Genomic DNA, 5,614 nt, shown 5'->3' on the forward strand with positions numbered 1-5,614 from the left:
CGGCTTTTCTTGCTTCAAAAAGCTTCATCTGCTGAATATTCTGACTTTTCTGCTCTAATCGTCCTGGACGATCTTTTATCATCCTAGATGATATGATTGACCTCTTCTACAATCATCTTGATCATCCTGGCCAATACCTTTTTTCATCCTAGACGATGCATTTATTGGTTATCATCACGTCTGATACACCTATTCGTCCTGGACGATACACGTGTTAGTATGTTTAAAATTTTTAAAATCACCCGGGACGATCCATTTTTGGATAAACATCCTAGACGATCTATTGTTCGTCCTGGATGATACATGTGGCACATGATTTAAAACATTTTAAATTCGGCCGGTACGATCCATTATTGAGCATCGTCCTGGACTATCCACCTAATCGGCCTAAACGATATATTTTTTCAATGATTGTGTGGCCTGACTCCTCGGGACTATTGTTTAAGCCTAATAGTCCTGGCCGATGTCTGATTGGCCCGGACAATCAGACCGCCTTTCTGACCAATCAGACTGTTCACAATAATTGCACCAGATCATCCTGGATGATCCTGCAATCAGCCTGGATGATCTGGCTGATTCTTTAAATAGAGCCCAAATTCAGCCATTTTTTCTTCACACCTTGTCTTTGGCTTTCCACTTGTTGTTGGTTACTGTTTCCTTACTTTTTTCTTCTAAATGGCTGGCAGAAAGCGTTCTCGTCAGACATTTGGCAGCTCCTTGATGGGCACGCTGGACCCTCATTTTTGGGAGGCAGACGATCAGGCTGCCTACCATCATTACAAAGAGTGTGGTATTACTCTCTCTCTCAAACAAACAATCCAGCCTATCTCTCCTATCCAGTAATGGATCTTTTCACTCACACCTCTCTTTGCTTTATTCTCACCCTTACAGTCCCCTTTAGTTCTGAACTTCTTTTTGAATTTTACATAAACCTTCGTATAAATTCTTCCTACACTGCTCTTACCTCTTATATGAATCGACGTCCTATCGAGATCACATATCAGGATTGTGCTAAACAGTTGCAACTGTCCACCACTATGGATAAACTGCATACCCTTGTCTCTGACCCTGAGTTTGACTGGTCCACTGCAAATTGCTTTCTTCATCACACCAATGCACACTTTCATGTTGGAGAGACTAGCTCTTTACTCAAAGATACTAGCACAATCCAGCATGTGCTTCGTACTTCTGTTATTCCAAAAGTCAGGGACCGAGTCCACATCACTCCACTACTTTCACTTACTAACTTTTACATTCTAGCCCATAGAGAATTCAATGCCACAGACCTGATCTTTTGCTACATCGAGTATTTGACTACCATTCGAGATCCAGGTCATAGAAGAAAGCCCAATCTTGCTGTAGGACACCTCATTCCCTATGTTCTAGAATCTAAATACTAGCTTCAATATCCTACTCCTCCCGACCTTCAGCCACCCGTCTACTTAAATAATTCCTTCAACACCCTTCACATTACTCATCTCCACCAAGGGGATGGGGAAGCTTGGGGGGCCGAGGAGGAGGAGGCTCCAGCTCCTGTTCCTGAACCTATTCCTCTACGCCAGCACTCACAGCTGGATCAGTTGGTGGAGAGATTTGATCAGTTTGAGATCCGTTTTGATGCTTATGTTACACACCAGCAGCAGCAGCACGACCAGGACATGGCCTAGTTTAGGGCACAGTTTGTTACACTCTCCAGTTACTTTCAGCAGCCACCACCAACACCACCTCCGTCTGATGATCGGGGGCCCTCGTTTCTCTGATTTTATTTATGCGTTTCTAGTATTTTTATCTTCTAGTTTTAGTTTTCATTTTTTGTAGTTTGTTTTTCTTATGTTTTGCTTTAGTTTCTGTTTGTTTTATGTTGTGTTTCCCTCCTTTTTGTGATGTCAAAAGGGGGAGTACTCTGATGTATCTTGTACTTTGAATTCTGGAACTTAGTAAACTGCTTTTTTGTCATACTGTTTTTACTGAACTACCATAATTGCTTAGAATTCTTTGTTTGTGTTTGCCTTCATAAAAAAGGGGGAGATTGTTGCGAATCTGAGATTATGGATTACACTTTTAATGATAACAAACATTCATGCTTTTCTATGACTATTTTGCCAACTAATTTTTCAGGACCACAAGATCGAATGCAACTCAAGTCAGCTCAAGATCAGGTAGATTTAGGTTGAGTCAAGTCTGTATTTTTTTCTTTCTTGAGTCCATTGTAAAAGTGGTTCCTGATGCTAAGTAACCTTGCACACACTCACTTGAGGGGTTTACTGAGTTTTTCTATTTTGAGTACATCGGCATGGATGATGTTTATATCGGCCAGGATGATTCTACCAAAAATAGAAACCCTAATTAGGGCATCCTGGTTAAGTAGCCATCATTAAGCAAATCATCTTGGACGATAGGCTCAAATGAGAAAGAATCAGCTGCTAAGATCAATTTAGATATTATTTATTTTAAATTATTGGCCAGGACGATCTCCATATCGTCCTGGACGATACAACACAATTATGCCTAAATTAATCTAGCAATTATGAAAAGCAGTTACGGCTGATTGATACGATCACATCGGTCAGGCCAATCACATAATTGGCCGGGACGATATCCTTGACGATTGACATTGACCAACATCTATTCTGGGCGATGTTCAAGATGATTGTACTTAAATTTGAACTAATCAGCCAAGACGATATTGTATCGGCCTGGACGATGTAACCAATTTTCTTCTGATCATCCCAAATCATCCTGACTGATTGAGCTTATTTTGTACTGATCGGCCAGGATGATATTCTTATCATCCTGGATGATAAAGTCGGTTCTTGAAATTCTATTTAATGGACCCGAATTTTTGAAATTACTAGGTGGACAAGAAGGGGGGGGGGGGGAACAAGAGGGGGGGGGGGGGTGAATTGTGAAAACTTTTTGACAATAGTTAAAACCTAAGCAATAGTTCTAATATTTTTTAATGTTTTAAATTTTAACATGAAAATTTAAACAGCCATTTTTTTATACAAATTTTCCCAAGCAAATATTGAAAAATAAAATGCACGCAGTAATGAAAGACAATAAGGAAAAAGCACACCGAGATTTTTATAGTCGTTCGATCAAACCATGACCTACGTCCAATCCCTGGAGTCCTCTGCTCCGGGTATTTCATTACAAGTAATAGCTCTCCTTTTTCCCCCCTTGGCAAGGTGGAGAAGCCCTTACAATACTTCCTTTCACCAACCCGGCATGGCGGAGTGCCAAACTCTATTTTCACCATCCTTGCGATGGCAGAGAACCTTCTCGTTTTTCTCCCTCCTGGAGAAGGCAGAGTACCTCGAGGTCACAAATGTAGAAGAGCCTTTCCCCTTGGAGATCCTCCCACAAATTCTTCTTGGGCCATAGGAGGAGCAAGATACAGCAAGTTCGGAGCAATCGTGTGATCTCCCTCACACCTCTTCTCCCTCACAACGCTCACCTTCTCCTTCCTCTCTCAAACCCTAAAGAACTTCTCAAGAGCTCTCTCCCTCAGAATCCCTCACTAACCACGTTCTCCTCTCTAATTCACACCACCAATATATGACAAGTTTTACACATAAAAATGGGCTCCAAAATCCTCGAGATTTCAAAAGTAGCCGTTACTATCGTACAGTACGGTTTCTAATCGTATAATATGATAGAAATAAATAGACTTCGTCCTGGTATGAAGTGGTATGAACAGTTCAAAATAATTCCTACAGTATAATATTAAATCATACGGTACGATCCACAATAATTTTGTTCATACAGGATGATAGTCGGGACGATCAAACATCGTCTCTGTTCATCGTATGGTACGATGAACATCATATAATACGATGAGACAAAACCCAAGAGATTGTCCAGGATGATCTTCGGGATGATTATAATTTGTCTTTGTTCATCGTATTGTACGAAGGGTTCGTACAGTACGATCTTCAAATTATAATAAACCCGAATTTGTTGCACTAATCACGGGTTAAATTAAGTAAGTATTTAAAATAAATTGTACAGTACGAACATGTTCGTACGGTACGAACACCGCAAAATAACTTACTTAAGTTAGAACGACGGCTAGGGTTTTTTGATTTGAACATATCGTACAGTACGATTATATTCGTATGGTACGATCTTTTCACAGAATCGTCCTACAAATCTTTGATCGTACGGTACAAAATAACATCGTACAGTACGATCTACAGAGAAAGAAAAACTCTAAATTTTTCATTAAAAAACACTCTCCCCTTGTGTGTGTGCATGGTTTCTTAGACTTTTATGCATTTTGTGGCCAGAATCAAGAAAATAAAAATAAAAAAAACAACAAAATACAGTGCAGACTCATACTCCTAATCTACCCATTCTTGAGTCTTCCTGTCGTCCTGAGTTGCTTTTAATCTTTCCTAAAATGTTAGTACTCACGGACAATAGTAAATAATATTCAATGAATCTCAAGATAATTCAAACAACATTATTTGTCATCATCAAAATCTCAAACTCAGGGTCATGAGTTGCAACAATTTTCTCATGCAACAAGACCTTGAGTGCTGCTGTCTTGACTTGAGAGAGCCTTGGGAGAGGGAGAGAGAGAGATGAACTTGTGAGGGGGAGTTTGTGAGAGGGATCACAAAGGTTTATCAAAGCAAGGTTCTAAGTCGTCATCTCCATTTTTCATCCTTCGTCCTTGGGAGATTCTTGGGAGGTCTAATTCAACAAAAGGTCTAGGTTCTCTTCCCGCTTCAGGAGGAAGCAAATAGAGCCGGTTCTCTATCGCACCAGGGTTGATGAAAAGGAGTCTTTTGTAAAGGCTTTTCTGCCTAGCTGTGGGAGCTAAAGGAGAGACACTTAGTTAGTGCAATACTCGGAGGGTGCCTCCGAGGAGTGGACATAGTTAAGGGATTGACCGAACTACTATAAATTCGGTGTGATCTTTCTTTGTTTTGCTTTTGCGTTTATTTATTTTTCGCACTCTAATTTTTTTGGTGTTTTTGGTTTTAACTTTGTGCTTTACCTAAAGAAAAATTTTTTATACCAATTCACCTCCCTCTTGGTTAGCCTTGGGCTTGTTCTTAAGGGCTTAACATTCCTAACAAACTTTCATGTTTTACATTCTTTCTCTGGCCCATTATTTCCTTGTTCTTCTATTATTATCAAGCATAAGGATCTTAGTTATGGTCTTAATCTTTATTATGCTTTATATATTAAATATGTTCGGGTTAAAGTTGATGCTATATTGGTGCTATATTTTATTCAAAATGATACCTCCTACAATCCTGAGAATTTTTACCTTATTAGATGCACCAAAATATTCTTTGCTTATTTAATTTTCAAAATTTGCATATTTATCATGTGGAGAATGTTGCAAATCTGGGCTCAAGTATAATGATTTTGATGATAATAAATATTATTGTTTCTTTACTACTACTATTCTTAAAAATCTGTTTTGTTTTACCCTACTCACTAACTTTTCAGGTCCTCAAGTTCACTTGCAACACCAATCAACTCAACATTAGGTAGACTAGGGTTGACTCTATTTGTAATTTATAAATGTACTTTTTATATTTATTGAGTCAAGTCATGTATCTGTTGACCTCATTTTTGTATGAGGTCACTAAGACCC

Source organism: Dendrobium catenatum, unplaced genomic scaffold (assembly GCF_001605985.2).
Source record: "Dendrobium catenatum unplaced genomic scaffold, ASM160598v2 fragScaff_scaffold_1179, whole genome shotgun sequence".
Lineage (NCBI taxonomy): Eukaryota > Viridiplantae > Streptophyta > Magnoliopsida > Asparagales > Orchidaceae > Dendrobium > Dendrobium catenatum.